This window comes from Mandrillus leucophaeus, unplaced genomic scaffold, assembly GCF_000951045.1.
Source record: "Mandrillus leucophaeus isolate KB7577 unplaced genomic scaffold, Mleu.le_1.0 Scaffold122, whole genome shotgun sequence".
NCBI classification, from domain to species: Eukaryota; Metazoa; Chordata; class Mammalia; order Primates; family Cercopithecidae; genus Mandrillus; species Mandrillus leucophaeus.
The window spans coordinates 1,264,338-1,286,451 of record NW_012100543.1 but is presented as its reverse complement, the minus strand read 5'-3'; the positions used below and the strand labels follow the sequence as shown (position 1 = coordinate 1,286,451).

At 48.0% G+C, this 22,114-nt stretch overlaps 1 long non-coding RNA gene across 1 annotated transcript; it reads left to right on the top strand.

Annotated features, from left to right (window-relative positions):
- The first annotated feature begins 3,502 nt into the window (after positions 1-3,502).
- Positions 3,503-7,202, top strand: LOC105533067. Its single transcript, XR_001005074.1, has 4 exons — positions 3,503-3,560; positions 4,099-4,220; positions 5,020-5,141; positions 6,995-7,202. It is a non-coding gene; the product is annotated as an uncharacterized LOC105533067 (long non-coding RNA).
- Positions 7,203-22,114: the final 14,912 nt, after the last annotated feature.

The following is a 22,114-nucleotide window of genomic DNA, read 5'->3' as shown; positions in this document are numbered from 1 at the left end:
GCCTGAGATGAGCCCAAAGGACCTTTCCACGCAGTGACTTTAGATAAGGAGAAACGGAGGCCTGGAGACTGTAGGGGAATTGCCCAAAACCACAGAGCAAGTAAATGGTAGAAGCAGGTGAAATTGTTTAATATTATTTTATTTGACCCAGTATATCCAAAATATTATCATCTTGACACAATATGAAAATGTTAGAGGTACTTTACATTATTTTATTTATACCAACTCTTCAAAATCTGGTATATCTTTAACACTTACTCATCTCAATTTGGGTGCTAAATTTTCATCGAAAATACTTTATCTGTATTTAGATTTCATAAATTTTGCAGTGGCAGATTCGCAAACGTTAAATGTGAATTCGTTGTTCCAAACAAAGTGCTCACATGAAGTGTGAGTTCACTTCACCCACTCCACGGCCCTAATTTTTTAGTAACTGAATTGTTGGCATTGGGTTTGTTGTTGTTATTGTTGTTGTTGGAGATAGGGTGTTGCTCTGTCACCCAGGCTGGAGTGCAGTGGTGACATCATAGCTCACTGCAGCCTTGACTTCCCAGGCTCAAGCAATCCTCCCACCTCAGCTTCCTGAGTAGCTGGGACCACAGGCGTGCACCACCATCCCCAGCTAATTTTCTTCTATTTTTTGTAGACATGAGGTCTCACGATGTTATCCAGGTTGATCTTGAACTCCTGGACTCAAGTGATCCTCCCACCTGGGCCTTCCAAAGTGCTGAGATTGTAGGTGTGAGCCACTGTACCCAGCCAGTATTTTTTATTTTAAATGAATTCAAATGAGAAATTCAGTTCCTCAGTAACACTCGTGACACTTCAAGCGTTCCGTAGTTGCATGTGCTAGTGTCTATCAGTGGACAAGCTAGCACTAGATCTTTTTGCAGAATTCTTAAATGAGACCATACCCAGATATACAGCACTTAGAAATCCATGCCTTGGCCGGGCACAGTGGCTCACGCCTGTAATTCCAGCACTTTGAGAGGCTGAGGTGGGCGAATCACCTGAGATTAGGAGTTCGAGACCACCCTGGCCAACACAGTGAAACCCCGTCTCTACTATAAATGCAAAAATCAACTGGGCATGGTGGTGCCTGCCTGTAATCCCAGCTACTCAGGAGGCTGAAGCAGGAGAATTGCTTGAACCTGGGAGGCAGAGGCTGCAGTGAGCCAAGATTGTACCACTGCACTCCAGCCTGGGCAACAGAGTGAGACTGTGTCTCAAAAAAGAAACGAAATCATGTCTTTTCTTGTCCCGTCCAAGAACTCAGTTTCTACAGGCTTCATGTTGTAGGGTGGTGAGTCCCAAATCCCTCCAGCTAATTTATGGGTATAAGTAACAGTTAAAGCATCAAGAGAAGTAGCAACCAAATAGAAATGAAAGTATGGTACAATTTCTGTTCATGTAGCCACTACCCCTAAAGAGGCAACACTTGTAAAGCATCCATGGAGTAAAACCAGTCTGCAGATCTCAACAACTCAAGGGCGCAAAGCAGAGACCATGGAGCTGCAGCAACAGGATGCTATTCAGACTGTTGGGAGGCCCACATGTAACTCATTTGAGAGCACAAGGTTAATAAGTGGCACAGCCAGAACTAGAGGCTCGGTCATTGCACTCGCGGTCTGAGCTCACAAAGTGTGAGCTCACTTCACCCACTCCATTCCTACAGCCTCAGAGTTCCCCATGGAAGTCTCAGTTGCACACCAGAGAGGCATCTTGGGAAAAATGTTCCACCTGGTCTCATAGCCTAGGAGACAAAGAACCCTGGATTAGGATCTCAACTCTACCCTGAATAAGCCTGTGCCCTCATATCCTTCCCACCTACAAAATGGTGGCTGTGTCCCTGTTCTAGGCCCGCTGCAACAAAGCATCACAAACTTGGTGGCTTCAAACAACAGAAATTTATTCTCTCCCAGTTCCGGAGGCCAGAAATCTGACATCAACTTGTGGAAAGGGCCTCCAAAGCCTTGAGGAATCTTTCCTGGCCTCTTCCAGCTTTTGGCGAATCCAGGTGTTCCTTGACTTGCGGCAGTAGAACTCCAGTTTCTGCCTCCGTCTTCCCATCGCTGCTGTTCACTCCTATCCCAAGTCTCCCTCTGCCTTTCTCTTAAAAGAACACTTACGTTGGATTTAGGATCCACTCAGATAATCCAGGATAAACTCTACTTCTCAAACTCTCAATTACTTCTACAAAGGCTATTTTTCCAAATAAGGTCACATTCACAGGTTCTAAGGGTTAGGTAATGAACATATCTTTGGGGCAGAGTTGGGGGTGTGGGGGGAGGCACACTGTTCAACCCATGGTAAGGAGTTTGGACCACGTGAATTCCAGGTCTCACTCGCTCTGAAAACACACAAAAATGGCAAAGGGCAACTATCTCTACCACATAAAGAATGCATCCAAGTGTGTCAGGTCAACATCAATATCCCAAGAAATGGACAGTTCACACATACAATTAGAAGATGCTCTAATTAGCAAGCAGACACACGTGGGAGTTTTGCCTTTCTAACGTCAGAGAGATGCAAACTAAAACAAATCTTAGATTTTTTTTAATCTCAGCAAACTAAAACCCAATGCTGGCAAGGATGTGATGAAACCAAGACTTAAACATGGATCTGCCATTTATTCCCTGGGACTGGCTCAGGGTAGGCACCTATTGATTTGACCTGCCGATGGATGGTTAATTGGCAAAACTCTTTCTTTGGGGGAAAATTGTGGCCATATATTCCAAGAACCTTGAAAATGAAGATGGCTATTGGCTGAAAATTCCTCATCTGTACTGAGAATTTATCCTAAGAAAATCATCCTTGTGAACAAATATTTGTCTCAGCATTATTTATAACATCTAAATAGTGCAAGCAACCTAAGCATTCAAGAGAATGGGAACAATTCTGCACAGAAGTTCTGCAGCCGTGAAAATGATGTTAAAACCGGAAGAACAGATCAGGTTAGTTGAATAAATTAGGACCACTGAGGAGGAGGAAGGGGAGGTTTAGGGGTGCCAGCGATGCTTTGATGTGGGTGATCAAGAACATGATGTGATTGCTGTAGAATTATTTCCTTAAACTGTGCATTTGTATTATGCATTTTTTATGCTTAAAACACATTTTAGGAAAAACCGAAGATAGATTTTTTTCTTTTTAAGAGTTGAATCCAAGAACCCTAGGACACTCTTAATTTGTCCCAGAAGTGTGAAGTCCACCTAGGGCATAGCAGTGAAGGGCTCCCAGAACCGTACGGTGAGTTTTAAGGCTGGGGTGCCAGGGTGAAGTGCAGCTCATCCTGGCAGAGCGCACCTGGCCAGGCTTCCACACCTAGTGGAGTACCTGGCAGGCCTCTCGGATAAAGCCCCGGTCAGCGCGTGCCCCGCTGCAGCCCAGGTGTGGAGTCCCCACTGCGGCCCCTTGCTTGCAGGGCAGGTGTGGCCCAATCGTCCCACTCCCCGCCCCCTCCTCCTCCTCCTCGCCGTGCCCAACCTGCCCACTTCTCCTACCTAGGCTCTTCTTTCTGCCCCTGTGGCCATGGCCCCAAGCGACCCTCTCGCTCAGCCCAGGTCAGTGAAGGATGGGATGCAAGTGCTCGCCAACCCCCCTGTTTCCAACGTGGAGTTCCCACAGGGCAGCAGGGAGGGGCCGCGCCTTCTCTAACTGACCTGAACTGACCCAGGCTTCACAAGTTTGTGGAGAGCAGCTGCCCCGCCAGCATCTTCCGGATGAAGCTCTCTAGACAACAAAGACTTCTACGCGGAAGTTACTGGTGACAGGGGAAGGACTCATGGGTTTTTGCGGCCCAGTGTCCTCATAACAACCTCCTGGCCCCCAGCCCACCCAGTTTCCCTGCCAGCCCGCCCAACCCAAAAAGGCCTGCCTGGGGTCCAGCAAGGATAGAGAATCGAGCAGCCGCCCCCCACAGCATGCCTCCCAGCATCGGTTCTCCCACCCATCTGCCCGTCCCCACCCGCCATGAGACACCCTGGGTCTGCTTCCCTAGGATCAGCTCTCACCATTGCCTTAGGTGATCCTGGTGCCAAGGACTCTGAGGACCTCCAGGCTCCTCCAGGCTGGCAGGTGACCATACTCCTTCCACTGCAGACCCCTGGATGCCCAGCTGTCCCACCCCCGTGGCCCCCCGCTGTGGCTACGTGTTGTCTGAAGACGCCTGGGGAAACCCTGTGTTCAGGGCCGCTGTACTGGCCTGTCATGTGGTCAACCAGGTGAGCAAGCTCCTGAGATGCCCTGTTCAACTGCCCCAGGAAACAGGTGTCAAGACTCATATGGAAGAAATCTGGCCCTGCCCTCAGCACTGAGGACATCTGGGGAATCCAGCATCCCCTCCTGGATGCAGATCGCTTCCGTTTGGCACAGGCTGTCTTCACAGCTGCAGAGTCCTCTTGTGTCTAAGAGCAGAGACCACAATTCTATCTTTGCCTTGCTGGGGTTGACCTCTAATGAATACAGCACCTTTGTAAAGTGGACCAAAAAAAAAAGGCACTTCCAGTTGGCTGTAACTGACAGCTGGGGACTGCCAAAGCCTGGCAGGAGGCCCAACGCTATAGCAGTTTAGAGGAAGCTGCCTGCAGGCACGTTGCACTCAGGTGAGGTGTGGGGTAGAACTGCGGGTGAGAGCAATCAGGAGCCTCAGGTGAGATAGCAGGGTTTAACCTGGCTACAATGGCAGCAAGGTGGACAGGGAGATTGGAGCCCCAGCTATGCCTGGATTTAGGAGTCCAAAGGTGTAAGGAGCTAGCAGGAGCACGTGAACAGAACAGAGGTGAGATTAGCGTCAGATCACTAAATCCTGAGTCTCTTCTGTGCATCTACCTGCTCTATTTCATCATGCTCCCTTCCCTGCACACCTCCAGCTATCTATCTACTAACCAGAGACCTGTACCTCAGTCCCACTGAGCCAGGTGGGACTGAGCCAAACCTCCCTATTCAATTCTTGCCTCGTCTTCCCTGGGACTTCGGTGCTCTTTTGCCCGTCTTCCAGGATAATATATGGTTTTCCCTCAGTGTGAACATCAAAGTGTCTGGGTTCATGGAACCTGGCGAAGAAACCACCTATAGCTATACCGTGTCCTGTCCATATTTCACACAGGCCTCGAGGGAGATTCTCTGAAGAGAACTACATGGAGGTGAGCACAGGTAACCCCAGCCAGAATGCCGGGTCTCCTGGGGCCAAAACTACCTCCTTCATTCTATGAAGTGAGGCCACACTTGATATTTTCATGGAACCAAGTCCCTTAGTACTTAAGCCTTATCAGCCATAAAATAGACCCTTTTCTGGAAACAAGATCTGATTAAGTTAAAAGGAAAGGAAATCAGAATGTCGAAGAGATCTCTGCACTCCTATGGTGATTGCAGCACTCTTCACAATGAGATGGAATCCACCTAAGTGCCCCTCCGTCCCATGAATGGATAAAATGATAAAATGTGAGATAGATATATTAGATACACACACATACACACAGGAATACCATTCAGCCACTTTTTAAAAAAATGAAATCCTGTCCCTTGCAGCAACGTGGATGAACCTGGAGGTCACTATGTTAAGTGAAACAAGCTGGGTACAGAAAGACAAATACCACATGACCCTACTCATTTGTGGAATCTGAAAAAGCTGATCTCAGAAGTAGAAACTATAGAATAGTGGTTCCAGGAGGCTGGGAAGTGTAGGAGAGAGGTTAAAAGGTCCAAAATTACAGTTAGGAGGAATAAGTTCTAATGTTCTATTGTACAGTAGGGTGACTATGGTTAACAATAGTATATTGTATATTTATAATTATATAAGAGGATTTTGAATGCTCTTACCACAAAGAAATGATAAAGGTTTGAGGTGATGGATATACATTACCCTGACTGGATCATTGCACATTGTAAACTTCACACTGTACCCCATAAATATGTATAGTTTCTATGAGTCAATTAAAAATACAACTTCAAGTCTTGATTTAGGTTGGCAGGGGAGTGTTTCAGGCAAAGCAACAGAGGCCTAAAGGTAGGTGGGCTGCACACAGTCATCACTCAACCATGTGGCTCATTGCTGTTGCCCTGGGCTCAGAAGTAGCATCAAAGCTGGTGCCCTAACCGGGTCCTCGGCCCTTAGGATATCTCAGGAGAACCTTGGTCCCAATAAGAAAGGCCATTCCTATTAATGATGCGATCTTTAGGCTGCATCCCTGCTCCAGGAGATGTAACTGGGTCTGTGTGGTTATCTGCTGGACCAGGTCCTGGGAAACTGCATTTACAACCATGTAGTGGAGGGAGCCTAAAGGAGAGGCTAAGACCCTCGTAAATGGAAGAGGGGAGGGGAGTCAGCAGACAGAGCTGCATGAAGAGCCTGCTTGTTGGCAGGTGTCTGTGAGGATCAAAGTGCTCGTGGTTTGTGAAGCCCGGGACCCTAAGCAATGGATATCAGCGTTGGCTGGATGCACTCCCCATGGTAGGACTGAGGACTGACCAAGCAATCCCTGGCCAGCCCAGATGGACCTGCCCACCACTCCCATACAGTTGCAGGTAGCCTGTAGGCGACATCACAGTCTTCAAATTCCCTGTAGCCTATTGAGATCCTGGAGACAGGAGCCCCACCTGTCTCATCTTGCCTACCTGGGGAGGTGCCCCTGTCTTTGCCAGTCTTGCCTCCAACTGGGAGCCTCTTCTGCCAGTCCTGTCCTCTGATCCCTGCTCACACCGAGCCAGGGGGTAGAGGGACAGTGAGGGCTGCTGAGTACAGCTGTGTACTCACAGCTTGTGAATACACAAGCTTGTACAGCCTGCATGACTCCAAGCAGTGGCCCTGTGTCTAGTATTTTTGGGGGGAGATTCCAGTCAGCCTTGATCTTTGGGCCTTTTAGTGTTCTCTTATCAACTTAGTAAAAGATCTGGTTGCCTTACATTTGAGAGGAGGTGAGAGAAGCAAGTACCTCTTTTTTGTAAGAACAAGTGAGTGAACAAGTCCCTTTTTCCTGCCTTGCATTCAACTCCTTAGATCTCAAACTTGATTGCATGGTCAACCCTGCTTCTGTCTGCCAGGCTCAGGAACCACTTACAAGCTGTAGCAGTTGGTGTTCCAGCATCCCACAGGGAGGAAGGTTATGCTGGTGATCCACGTGGCCGATCTGGGCTATGGCTTCAACAGCTCTGGGGTCTGCATGTTCCTGCATTAGCCCTACTCCAGCAACGAGGCTGAAGTCACCTGGGTGAGTTTCTTCTACCCTACTCTAACCCTTGGGAGAGCGAGAGAGGAGACAGATCAGGAGGACATTCTTTAACTGACATTTGTGAGCTCTGAGCACAGATTACTATTAGGTTGATGCAAAAGTAATCTCAGCTTGGTCAAATAGCTTAAGCCTGCTTTTATCTTTATGAGCAGTTCTAACCAAAATGGCCATGTCCCAGGGAGCAAATAGATGAATGTGGGAGCAAATAGATGAATGTTTTCAGGATTGAGGCATCTGGTCTTACAGGAAGTTTATTTCATCTCAACTCCTCTATCGTCTTCTCTAGGTTTTAACGTAACTCGATACCCGCCTCTCTCTAAAGAATGCCCCTGGGTAGGACCCAGGTGTGATCTCATGGGGTGGTATAACATCACAACTGTAACTCCAGCTAGAAATTTGTCTCAATCCCAACTGGGTGGCCAGCGATGGTTTTCTAGGGAAGGCAGTTGGCGAAGTGCCTCATCCACAGTGCACCTCTCATCTGCTGCCTCTTTGTTTCTCCTAGAGTGACATCATGGTGTCTGTGGTGCAAGCTAGAGCATCCACCTACTCTTGGAGCACAGGTGGTCACTGATTGGCATGTGACCAAGTTGATGGTAGTCAAAACAGAACGCCTTTCATGCCCACAAGGTTCAGTGTTACTATGTTCCCTGCCACTTTAGCTGAAGGCATGCAGGCTTAGGATGATCCTTTGGTGTGAACTAAGCCCCAGAGAGGACCATGGGGAGAGTGCCTGCTACATCTTAGTGTGCACAGCAGGAATACTGACTTGGCATAGAGGCTCAAGTTTTAGCAAGTACAGCCCATCCCATCTGGGCCAGCTTCGACCTTTAGGCCTCAATATGCCCATAGACTGATTCAGTTTGAGTTCTGATCACTTGTAGGCTGTAACTAAGGGCTGGGTACGTGGATTCAGACTTCTGTCAAAAGTATGATCTTGATATTTAGAAGTAAAAGCTTCAGAACATCAACTTTCTAGCCTATCATCTAAATAAAGCTTAAAAACATGATATAGACATTCCTTTAGAACTATTATTCAGGCTGGGTACAGTGGCTCATGCCTGTAATCCCAACACTTTGGGAGACTGAGGCAGGCAGTTCACCTGAGGTCAGGAGTTTGAGACCAGCCTGGCCAGCATGGTGAAACCCCATCTCTATTAAAAAATACAGACATTAGCTGGATTTGGTGGTACACGCCTGTAATCCCAGCTACTCAGGAGGCTGAGGCAGGAGAATCACTTGAACCCAGGAGGCGGAGGTTGCAGTGAGTTGAGATCATGCCACTGCACTCCAGCCTGGGCAACAGAGCAAGACTCTGTCTCCCAGCAGGGGGAAAAAGAACTATCATTCAGACTCTCATGTGATTGGATAACTTTCGGTCCTGAGGAGAGACAACAGTAGTAAGGATTCTTTTGACCTCCATGAGCCTATAATCTACACAAAAAGACTGTGGTTAGCCCTCACATGCGAGCTTATTTTTTTATGTTCAGCTACTTAAGCCAACATACAAAGGGACAAAGCTGGGTAAATTGCACTCTAACCTGGGATGGAAAGGCTAGTATGTTAGTGGTTATTTGCATGAGGAATGGCTGACAATTCTTGACCCATGCTGCTTGGTTGCCCTCGGGTTTATGAATGGGCTTATGTTCTCACAATGGCCCTCGCTGATCCCATCCTTCCTGTGGCTCCCCACTCGGCCTTGTTCTTGAGTTACTGGCTAAGGAAGAATTGACTATTTAAGAGACAAGAGCATCTTTGAGGGGATAGGGGAGAAGATTATCAAAGGACACAGACACCCCTAGTCCTTTCTAGTCCCTTCACATGAAAGAGAAAACAGGATGCTCTTAGCTCTGAAGACTTAATTAAGGGAGACTGGGAGAGTCTGTTGCTGGTAAACCACAGGCCTGTAACAGATGAGAACTTCCAACAGACATAGTCCCTGGGCAAGACTCTTCAGCATCACCTTTGGAGCTGTCTTCCCTGGTGACCAGTTAGTGGCAATAGGGATCAGAACTGTGCCCTATCCTATTTCAGAAGTGGATGAACCTGGGTATAAGATTTGGGAAATTCCCTTTCCAGATGGAACACAAGGGTTTGTGCTTGAAGTGTCCCTGATGACACAAATGTGATTAAGGAGGTAAGCTAGTGCTCATGTCCATGTAAGAAGCTGTCAGTTTGGACAGATCCTCTGCCCAGCAGACAGCTTACCAGATAGTGTTACCTGCTGGGCAGGTAACATACTTCATAGGCAGAGCTCTCACCCACCCCACCCTCACAGGTCATTAAATTACATGAGCATGTCTTATCTAATCTAGCTTGGCAGGCTGGAGCAGTTTGAAACGCTGTAAAGGAGAGACCAGTAGCCACTCAAGTGCGTGACCAGAGTGGACATCCTCATCGGATTGAGGTCTCAAGCCCCCCCATCCAGGTGGTGGGCACACAAGGACAGGGCCTACTCTGCTATGCTGTCCAGCCTGAGCAGATGCTGTAAGGGGGTAGGAGACTGTGCTAGGGTCACTACCCAGAAGTAGCTTTGTAAATTCAGCAGCCTTTTGCTCAGCATGGCTCTAAGCTATTTTCAACCTGAAATAATTGAAAGGATCAGAATCCAGTTTTAAAGAGTTTATTCAAGCAAAAAGCTGGGAATGATCATACAGGAAACAGACTTCAGAGAAATGGAGTAAGTGCTCCAAAGTTAAAAGTTAAGGTCTTGCTTATATAGGCAAAAAAGAAATTTAGTAGGATTTTATCATTTTCTGTACAAGGCTACTGTATGAGTTACAATTTAGTTTGTTTTCTTTTAAATAAGCTTGTTTTCTTTACAGCTTGTTTTCATTTCCTTTCCAATTTAAGAGTAGTTAACATTCCATCTTAGACAATCCCATAGCCACGAAGTCTTTGTGTGGAAGAGGAAAGAGGGAAGTTAGTCTGTACCAAATATCAACAGTTAAGAGGGAAGTGGTCTTCCCTGGCACCCTTTAGTCGTTTACAACATTTTACAAAAGTGTAGGTAAGAAAAATGACCAATCTGTAATCAGAAACAAAGGTTACAGCTGCATGTATGTTTCTGTGGCTCAGGTCCTATAATCACATTCCCTTAAGGCTCAAAATGTTTTAAGGTTCTAACAGCTTAGATTTTGAATTACTTATTTTTGCTCTATCCATCACTTGCAGACTGTTCCTGTGATGTCTTCTAGTACATGAACAGGAATGAAACCTACTATGTCCTCCACGTGAACTATATACTGAGCGTGGGTGCAGATGGGAAACCATTCTCCTATCCTGCAGAAATGGAATATACTTTCGAGGATGTTGGTAAGTACACCAAGTAAGGTGCTGGTCCTGGACTCATAGATGGTCTTGGTGCCCAACAAGTTGCATTGGCCCTGCCCAAACAACGGCTGTGGAAGCCCCTCCCATGGGGGGGCTCCCACTGGGGCTACACAGAACTAACTCCTCACAAGTGTGACACGGTGGCTCACACCTGTACCTGCACGCTGGGATCGGAAGCCCAGTATAGAAGCAGCTGTTGGAAGACACATAAAGTAATAACAGAGAATGGGTGGCTGCTCATACAATCAGCAATTAGACTTCACTTAAATCATGCCAGGAATGACATGAACAGGACTCAAGGTGCCCCATACAGTCTTCCCTCCCAGGTGCCACCACCCCTGAAATGTTAACCTTGGTAGACTTCTCATGTCAAGGTCATGGTAAGGGTAGCCAGTGGTATCAAGACCTTGGTATATATCAGACATGGCCTTCTTCCCAGCAAGGTCATTAGGTACCCAATGTAGAGATAGCAGGGAAAGGATATAAGAAGAACAGGGAGGTTCAGGCGAGTCATCTTTTGCCTATGACTAGGCCTCTGCCTATAGGTTTTACATCTCCAGGAAGTAAGAAAACAGGTGTATTGTCTTCCTTCCTATAGCTCTGCTAGGTGTCATCCTCTTAAGGTCACTAGGATTCTAGTGTTGAAGGCTAGCTGCCACACAGATGGCACTGTTCTATCCTCCAAGCACTTTCAGGGTGCCCTCTAGTGGGTCTGAATCCTGGTTCCACTGCGAACTTTAGGTAGGGAGCTTAGCATTATCCAATCCTCATTTTCTCCAACTACTGGCCCCCTCTAAGGAGGCTGAAGAGTGAAAGCATGTTGAACACCAAGATGCTCTCCAAAGATGGAGTCCTTCTCTTCTGAGCCCCACAGCTCTGCAAGATGGGTAGAACTCAAGGTGGCATTAGGCTCTGAGAGGAGCTCCATCATACAGCTGGCATGGTATGGAGCTGGACCAGAGCCCAAGTCCCCTATCTCCCCACTGTCTTAACCAAAAGCTTACACTTCAGAACCCAAGGCTGAGAGCACAGACCTCACACAGCTGTGACCCGAGAAACTGCCATTGCTGATCTAGTGCCAGAACTGCTTCCCCATCCCTGGCTCTCCTACTGACTTCCCACGAGATAAGCCTTTTGTTTAAAAAAGCAGCCTTCTCGGCCATGCGCAGTGGCTCACATTGTAACCTCAGCACTTTGGGAGGCTGAGGCAGGTGGATTACTTGAGGCCAGGAGTTCGAGATCAGCCTGGCCAACATGGTGAAAACCCATCTGTACTAAAAATAAAAAATAAAAATAAAAGACAGGGCGTGATGGCACACGCCTGTAATCACAGCTACCCAGGAGGCACAAGAATTGCTTGAACCCAAGTTGCAGAGGTTGCAGTGAGCCTGTTTGTACCCCTGTACTCCAGCCTGGGTGACACAGTGTCTCAAAAAAAAAAAGAAAAAAAAAGGAGACTTTGGCCGGACACGGTGGCTCACACCTGTACCAGCACTTTGGGAGGCTGATCGGGGTGGATCACCTGGGGTCAGGAGTTTGAAACCAACCTGGCCAATATGGTGAAACACTGTCTCTATTAAAAATACAAAAATTAGCCAGGAATGGTGGCATGCATCTGTAGTCCCAGCTACTCAGGAGGCTGAGGTGGGAGAGCCTCTTGAACCCTGGAGGTGGAGGTTGCAGTGAGCCGAGATCACGCAATTGCACTCCAGCCTGGGCAACAAGAATGAAACTCCATCTCAAAAAAAAAAAAAAAAAAAGGAGCCTTCTTGGGCTGACCAAGGTGGTTCCTATAGTCCCAGCACTTTGGGAGGCCTAGGCAGAAGGATTCCTTGAGCCCGAAGATTCAAGACCAGCTTGGGCAAGATAGTGGGACCCTGTCTCTACAAAAAAAATTTTAAAATTACTATGGCATGCTGGTACACGCCTGTAGTCCCATCTACTCATGAGGCTAAGGCGGGAGGATCGCTTGAGCCCAGGAGATGGAGGCTGCAGGGAGCTATGATTGTGCCACTGCACTGCAGCCTGGGCGAGAGTGAGATACTGAATCAAAAATAAAAGCCATCTTACTTAAGGGCCTTCACATTAGGGCTCCAGTGGAAAAGTAAAAGGGCCAAAGAGGAGTGATGAGAAATGGATACTTGGGAAAGAATAGGCCTCCAACAAGATTCCTCAGTCTTGGTATGCCAAGGCTGGACAATAAGGAGAATCGAACCCCAACCTGAGTCCTATTTACCCATTCTGTACTTTTCACAGAACTTCCCCAGGTCATTGGCACCTGTGACAGTGAGAACCTATACTTGGCCATCCCAGTAACTGACCTGCTCTCCTGTTGGGAGCTCTACGTGGGACACCAGCTGCCATGCATTTATCCCTCTTCAGACCTCACTGGTGAGAAGCCGGGCTTCTGGGTCCCCATGATGCTTTGTCCCACCTCCCAACCCTGCTGATCCCAGCCTAGAACCACAGCACCGCCCCCATCCTGCATGAGGAAGGCCTTGTGCATCTGCCTTGGTGAGATCTTTCCGGGCTCACTGGTCTCTACCCTCTGGGGAGATGATCGAGACCAGCTCACACTGCTGTGTGTCACATCCATACCTTCTATGGGAAAACTAACCCCCCTCATCTCCTGTGTGAAGTCTCAGGCTTCAGAGCCCATTTCAAATGCTGTTTCTCCTATAACCACATAGCCTGCCAACCAGAGGATCTCCTTTCTGGTTCTTCCCTCTCCCGCAACTTTTTCCTTTTGAACTCTCGTAATCAGAGCCATAATCATATTCTGCCTTCCACTAGTTACTTGTCCTTGACTGTTTCTTTATTTTCCCTTCTGAGCTGACTTTCTTGAAGGCAGGGCCCCCAGCCCGATCACCATACCTCATGTGGTAGTATCCAGGTTTTGCCTTCTGCCCTTCAAATAATACATATAAAAATGAACGAAGTTCAATATTTATCCACAACCTACTTGATGGCCTAAGAATACATTTTAAATGGGTATGTCTGAGGTCACTTGTGACAAGCCCTGGGGTCAGGAGCCAAGTCCTACCTTAAGGAGCAGCATAGAGGCCTAGTCCAGCCTAGTCTAAGGACTGCCAGATAAAATAGAGAACAGGCTTTGATCAAAACATGGCTGGAAACAGGATGGTTGTGAGAACTATGGTTGTGTTCCTAGTGTGCTTCCCTAGTGGGACTGTGGCCATCTCTACCATGATGGCCACAGACCCTTCCATTGACATGTGCAAGACCACACTGAAGGACCACACCTGCAAGCCAACAGAGTCTAGCAAGAACCAAGCTGCCTTCCGGTTTGACATCACCAGCCGTGTTCTCAGTGAGGGTGAGTAAGGCAAAAGGGCCACCTGCTCCTGCCAGGCCTTAGTGTACCATCTAAGCTTTTGCTTCTCAGTCCTGTGGTATTGTTCCATTTTCAAACTGCTGATAAAGACACACCTGAGACTGGGCAATTTACAAAAGAGAAAGGGTTAATGGACCCACAGTTCCACGTGGCTGGGGAGGCCTCATGATTATGTCAGAAGGTAAAAGGCATGTCTCACATGGCAGCAGATGAGAAGAGAGAACTTGTGCAGGGTAACTCCCCTTTACAAAACCATCAGATCTCATGAGACTTATTCACTATCACAAGAATAGCACAGGAAAGACCTGCCCCCACGATTCAATTACCTCCCACTGGGTTCCTTCTATAACATGTGGGAATTGTAGGAGCTACAATTCAAGATGAGATTTGGGTGGAGACACAGCCAAACCATATCACCCGTGTTCTCCATATGCTCTAAAATCCTGGGTTATTTAGTTTGAAGGTGACTTTATTATATATGAAAAGGGAATCATGTATGAGAAGGAAACCCTTGCTGTGAAGGGCTGGCCCACAATTACGAGCTATCCAGACTACAGGTGAGATGGCCGCTGTATGAATGGAAGTCAGCTGTGCCCCTGAACTTCATCTCACTGTTGTCCCCAGCCCCCTCCTCAGGAAATTCCAGCTGACTAGGGAAGAGAATCCTAATGTATAGTTTGCAGCAGGAACTTAAAACATCAGTGACAGTGCCCCAAAATGCTTCAGTTTCCATCTTCTTTTTCATTTTTGATGTCCTATTTTACTTCCTTACCTAATACTTATTATATTGGAGGTATGATGTAAATTGGAGTAATATTGACAGACCTTCTTCTTTGATAGACTAAGCAATGTTGCTAGAAACAAATCATCGCATAACTAGATCATGATCCACCATGCACATAGCCCACCAACCAATGGAGAAGACCAGCAGAACAGATAGTAGACTATCTCTTCCAGCCTCAAGCCCCAATGCTGTCATTCCGAAGTTGAGACTTTGAAGTCTCTTTGTCCCCCTGGTCCAGAGTCTCTTTGCCTCATCTTGTCCATGAACTCGAGTTCCCTTGAGTCCTTTCTTGCTCTGCAGTTCTACAAACCAGTGAGCCTGATCTTGCCTCCATGCTTGTCCTAGGCTGATGCTGCTCTGCTCTACTCAGTTAAAGAAACATTGGCCCAAGAGGACAGGCACAAGGATGGGTGGAGGAAGAAAGCTGTTGTGCCACCAGGAGATGGCACGGTGGTATGGCAGTCCCAGATCCAAGGTCGAGGGGTGGCTGGGGAACAGAGGGAGAACTTTGAGTATTTCTGCCTGGGTGCCCTAGGCTTGACATTCTCTCATTCAGCAGGGCCTCGGAGGGAGCAGACAAACACTGGAGATCCAGGCAAGAGTAGCTAAAGGTAACGGGTGTTCTGGAGTTTACTTTGGGGGACAAAGGGCAGAAGAAGAAAGTTGTCCATGAGTTCACCAAGCCCCTCCTCTCTTAACATGAGTCATTCAGTTTCACCATGGGGAGATGGTCATTGTGAATAAGCCATAGTCAACACTCTTTGAGGCAGAACTGATGAGCTTTGCAGATGCCTCAGCAGAACTACTCCTGGACAAGTGTTGGGTATCAGAGTCACCAGAATTTGATGGCAGCCCCCAGTGGAATGTCATAATAAATAAGTATGTATCCTCAGCTAGCAGCTGAGAGGGCAGAACCAGAACCCCAATCCTACCAGATATAGCCCAAGATTCTGTAAGAATATCTTATGTGCCAGAGCAAGATCCCCAAAGTGAGGACCTGATATGGTTAGGCTGTGTCCCCACCCAAAATCTCATCTTGAATTATCCCCACAACCCCCACATGTCAAGGGTGGGACCAAAGGTGGAGGTATGAGGGCAGTTTCCCCCATGCTGTTCTTCATGATAGTGACTCTCACGAGATCTGATGGTTTTATAAGTGTCTGACATGTCCCCTGCTTGCACTCACTCCATCCTACCACCCTGCGAAGAAGGTGTCTGCTTCTCATTTGCCTTCTGCCATGATTGTAAGTTTCCTGAGGCCTCCACAGCCATGCAGAACTGTGAATCGATTAAACCTCTTTCCTTTATAAATTACCCAATCTCGGGTATTTCTTTATAGCAGTGTGAGAAGGGACTAATACAGGACCCAATCTCCCAATAGATCTGAGTATCATCTGAGCCTTCCAAAAGAGACTTCCATGACTTCTGTGCAGCTTCTCAGTTAGGAACTTCCCCTGACTTCTAATAGCCTCAAGCCCCTGCCCCAGTCCTACTCACACTTCCTTGTGTATAAGAAAGGGTCAGCTAGTCCTCACCAGTCCTGGGATAACTACTGGAATGGACACAAGGTTTCTCCAGAGTGCCTCACTCCTTGTTTGTCTCCAAATTCTTCCTGACAGCTGCAAAAAGAATAACCTGTTGGAGGTAGACTTTTCCCCTATCTCCCAGGGTGAGAGGGTCCTAAACCCCTCATTGATCAAGAAGCTGGTGAAGTTTGTGGCATCCAGATTCAAAGAGGTGAGATCTCAGAGAACCAGAAAGGGCTAAATAGGAACCTAGATTCCCAGTTATATGGCCAGTATGAGGACACTGAGCAAAGTCCCTGGGAGCCCCAGGTCCCAAGTACTTCCTAGACTTTTATAAAGAGATCTGGATGACAGGTCCTGCTTGGTGACTTGGCATCAACATTTAGAAGTCAAGTCTGACAGATGGCAACTGGTAACCAGATTAAGCATGGAGGGTGGGGACAGGGCAGTGTAGCATGAGTGGGACCCTAGCTGATCCTCTGCTTAGTCAGTTGTTGACTGTGTGACCTAAACAGGTCACGTCTCCTTTTTGAACCTTACTACCTTCTGCAAAATGGAGCATTAACATTAAAGTCACTGAAGACTTCAGAAGTAATAGTAAAGCATCCAGTAAGTAGACTTCCTAATAGGAAAGGAAACTGACTCATTCCCGACCAACACCCTCAGAATAACCCCATTTCATGCCTAGATGCAGGAGGAAGCTCATTGTCTTCCCCATCCCATTCTCACACTTTAACTCCTCATCTCCTTGAAGAAAGCCTGTCCTCCTACTAAAGCCAGGTGGGATGAGGTCCCATAAGGCTTCTGTCTTAGGACAAAGTGTGGGTGGGAAGAAATTGGTGTTGGGTCACTCTTGGTTTCCCAAGGCCCTGACATGGGAACTTTTGTTCCTGCTAGAACAGAATGGCCTCTGCCTGCACAGAGCTTGAGATGCTGTGGAAGCTTCCAGATCCTTGGCCCCTTAAGGTTTGTCCTGCTGTAATGCTTAGTCTTCTGCTGTTCACCCACTTCTATTCTCAGGTGTATCTGTACCACCTGACCCAATCCTGCCTACACTTGGACCCTGATGGGCATTGTAGTGGCCAGTACTATCCAGAGGAGAGAGGAGGAGGTAAGAGCAGGCCCCTAGCCACGTATCCAGTAGCAACACTGAGACGTTTCGCCCCAAAGGTCCTGCCCACGAAGTCCTCTGCACTTTCTCCCTCTGTCCCTCCAAACAAAGTCAACCTTCTGAAAGCTGCCTCAAGTCCTGACCAGATGGCACCCTCCTGCAGAAGTCCTGAACAGCACTCTGCACATCATGCCTACGTCTCAGCCTGAGGAACTCTTGAAGAGGCCTTTCTTCCAGAGCTGAGTGAGTTCTAAGAGCTCTTTGGCCAAAAACCCCTGGCTCTTGCCCATCACACTTGCCTAGTGTCTGGCTATGATAATTTTCAGGCGTTTTATGAAACATTTAACAAGTCTGATTACCCTTCTAGGAGACAGTCCTAGAATAGAGGTCATATGAACCCAGATCTTAGTCCTCCTGCCTCAGTGACTCCCTCACTCCATACACACCTTGAACTCAGGCCACAAGAGAGCACTTGACCATCTGGCTCTGGTTCCAGTGACTCCAGGACTTATATGCCCATAAGCCAGAAGATCAAGATCTGAGTGGGAACTGTGGAAAGCATGTCACATGAGCCCCTGCCGCCCTTGCAACTCTGCCTTCCTCCTCCTTAAGGAACAGTACCTGAAGGTACTGGCTGTGGCCCTGGCTGGCCATCTTGCTTCCTGGTCATGGTGATGGCCACTGTGCTGGTCCTGTCCAAGATGACCTGTACATCATTCCATGAATGACACGTGACAACAGATTCCCAGTGTAATAAGCACATTTAACCCAGCACATGTCAGCCCCACTGTTCTGTTGGAAGTGTTCTATTTCACTGATCTTGCCTCTCCTAAAACAAGGGACAACCCCTGGCACTCTGCTGCAGAGGCCCTTGAAGCCTGTTGGAATTTTAGTGAAATGAGATGCCTGACTTAAGCCGTGTTGCCTGGCTTCTCAAGTACCAGCAGACCTATTACTAGCAAGGAAGAAAGCAAGAATGGTTATTGCATCCTAGAGGCATTTAGTGGAGGAGAAAACTGCCCTGGTACCACCGTAGCCCTAAGTGCTGCCCAGAGTTCTGAGCTCTCAATGAGCACTTGGAACACGTCTGCCTGCAGCCTTCCTACCCTTTCTTATGACTTGTCCTACTTGTCAAGCCCAGGTTGTCCCACTTCTCCACATGAGTCTTTCAGTGACATCTGTGTGACCATCTCCACCCCCTGGGTAAATGCTCTGTGCTGGGAGTCCATAGAACACAGTCTGACTTAGAGATTCTCTGGCATGACTTTCTTCCCCATTGTGTGCGCTGATGGCCTTAGATGTAGGCCTCTTGTTTGGGGCCCTTCCTGGCCAGACCCTGAGGCAGCCTCCAAGGAGGGTGGTAAGAATGGTTCCCTAGAGCCCAGTTACGGAGTCTGCCTCCTTTCCAGATCATGCTGTAATGGACTGAGATCTCAACTCGGCCCACACTCTTTCCTGGCCTACACAGCCGTCTCAGAAGGGCAATGTTTCTCGCTGTTAAAGCGGGTGGTCCCTCTTGCTAACCTAGCTGAGCATCAGGTACTGGTTAGCTGTAAGGGCTGGGAAGTGGGGGGTGTACCCATTGGCCTTGGTGATGAAGACAGCCAGGTCTCCAAGTCCCAGCCAGGACTCCTGCTGGGCCATAAAGGCTTCAATATGCTGGCTTCTCCCCCACTGAGGACCTCAGGCCCCAGTTCATTATCAGGATTTTAGAAATACCAAGAGCATCAAAAGAACAGAAAAGAGGCCCTTAAGGGACCCCTAATAAGATAGAATTTGCATGTCCTCATTGGACTAGAACCCGAACTGCTTTAAAAAGCAAAAGGCCCTTGGTACAATCTGATGGATGTGAGTGTACAGAGAAGAGAAAACACCTCTGAGAGGAGTGAGAGGCCTCAGTAAGGAAGTTGCAATCTGGAGCCACCTGGACGGGTCAGAGCTCTATAAGCAGGAGAAGCCAAGGGCATAACACACAGTAGTGCAGGTGTCAGCCAGGAATCAAGGCTATGACAGCTGGAGTCCGGGGCCAAGAACTGCAGGGGGGAAGGAGAAATGCTTGTTCCCCCAACTCCTATCTCCTGCCATGGGTGTGGACCTCTACTAGCTATGACATTCCTACCATCTCTCTGCCTCTTCCCTCTCTCTTCTCTCTGCCCCACCCTGGGGCAGACACAGTGACTTCCCTGATGCTAGGGGGAGGGGATGGTGTGGGTTAGTGTAAAAAAAAAAAAAGAAAAAAACAAGCTGCATAGCTCAGCCCCTTCCTGTCTCCCCTCACTCTCCTGGGGGTGCCTGCTTTCAGAGTCTGTGCAGCTCATCTCCTTCTTACCATAAACCTTACCTGAGCAGCAGCAGCTGCCGCCCACACCCTCCCCTGCCCTCATGGCAGTGCCTGCCACATCCAGGACCATGTCCGAATTCTGAGGCTCTGTTGTTGGAGTGTCCCCTCTAAGCTGCATCCTGCAACCCAGTCCTATTCCCAAAGAAGCCCAACATCCCCTCTGGATCTGCCTGTCTGCATTACCATTTGGTTCAAAACCCAATGCTGTTTACTGGGCCTCTCAGGACACCAGAGAGGCTGGGTTGGGGAGGACTGGTGGGCAAGCAGTCCCCTCCACATTCTGCTAATGCCTGGGACATGAAAGTTGTTCCTGTTTCCATGAAACTTGTATCCTTAATGTTCCTTTTGACTTGAGCTAATTCTGAGTAAGTTTTTGACCCTTGCACCTAAATTTGGCCCGAGGCAGAAACAGCGGGGATTGGCTTCTCTGATGGCTGAGTCACTTGTCTTCCTGTTTTCTCCCTCATGTTCCACTTCTTGTAGGCGTGAATTAAAGTAGAACCAGGCAGGCGGCACTCTCCTGTTGGTGACCAGCATTCCACAGTAAAATGGGGTGTGACAGCAGCTGGCGAGCAGCAGCCTGCCCGGGGCTGTGGGCCACATCCCCCCTCTACCCCAACCAAGCAGCCAGCCCTGCCCTGGTGCCAGGCGCCAATCAGCTGAGCAAAACAGGCTGAACTCAGGCCCTGCAAGGCCAGGACGGTGCCTGTCAAGAACTCCTATTCCCTCCAGGGCAAAAAGAGGGAGGACCAAGGCTTGCCCTGAGCCGAGGGGTTTCCCAGGATGCGAGACTTTGTTTCAAAACTGAGCCCTGGGCAAAGTGGGGCAAGTTGGTCACCCTCCACGGAGCTTAGGTTTAAGGAAAAGAATCTGGGACCCTCTAGCTTTGACTCCAGTCTAACATAACTCTCTGATTGTCCCTTTAGTGAAACAGAAATAATGTCAGTCTTGAAAGAATGTCATGAGGCTTACTTGGGGACACATGGAAATGGCAGGCATTTGTCTTGCTGGAAGGTTCTCCAGTTTCCCCACCCCCTATTCCAGGTAGGTTGCTGTCCTCAGTACCTGAGGTTTTGTGTGAAATCACCATTCTCCTTCCCATGATTGTAAGTCAGATTACAAGCAGCATTTGAAATGTGATTAGGTCTATGTCCCTTGTCCCAACATTCTTTATGCCAGCTTTCATTCCCACAGTTCCAGCTGGAGACATGCGCCCTGCAACTTAGCTGCACCTTGGGGTGTCCTGTCTACTGCAGGATGTCTTCAGTGCCTGTAACATTCTTCTCCAAATTAGGTTTCTGGGCCTTTGCATATTTCATCACAGGGCTGGGCCCATGGGACTCCAATCTGGGAGGATGATCCTGGGCACAAAATTGAATCTTGAAATAGCTCTAAGGTTTGCCATCAGGATTAATGAAAGTAAGTGTACACCGGGGAATGCTTCACTAACTGGAAATCACTATTATTCTTAAACTGAGAACCGGAAGGGCTAGATGTGGTCATAATTCTGTTAACCAACTGCATAACCTTTAAGCCAGAACCTTTACCTGTAAAATAAAGAAGTAGATGATTTCTCTAGTTCCTTCCCATTCAAGTGTCCTATGACTGATTAAAATTGTATGTCCATTAAGCAATTCAAAAGAAATTACGTCTGGCTATCTGAAAGCTCACAGCCAGCCCAAGGAGGAAGCGCACTAAAGGCAAGGCCCAGCTACTCCCCAGCCCAGGACTGCTTGCTGCTGTGTTAATTGACGATGATGGAACAAAGCGCATTTTATGAGAGTTCATGAGTAGGAAGTCCAAGGAGCCTATACATTAGTCACGTCTGAAAATCTTCCTTGCTGGTCCTGCAAGCCAGAGGAGCTGGCCACTGCCACTTGCCCAGATGAAGGACATATCAATCCAGAAAAGGGAACAGTTAGCCAACATTGCTTTATTTGCTCAATCGCAATAAAAACTTTTTCCAGGGAGAAAACCCACATAAAACTATTGGAGACAGAATTCTGGATCAAGTCAGGCCACAACATAAAATTACATGGTAACAATGGTCTCCAATTTGAGAGAAGCAGTATAATGTGCCCCAACCTCCCACAAAAACCTCAAACCCTTGAGAGACTCGGGAAAACAAAAGAAGGTCATCTTCCATCAGCCCTTTCCTCCTCTCTCCTTCTCCCCAGACTCCCTTGTGCTTGTACAGGGCAGGGAGGGGAAAGGAAAACTGATCAGTTACCCTGGGGCGTCAATCACCCTGTTGAAACTGGTCTGAGTGCCAGAGAGACAACCAGCATGGCTCCTGCCTTCAGGGTCCACATCTTGAAGAGGGAGACAAACACATGAAATGGAAAAGCATCCTGGAATTAGATGCTGGGCCAGATGAACTGGAAGTAGTGCTCAAATTTGAGTGTGCCTTAGACTCCCCAGGGGCCTTGTTAAAACACAGA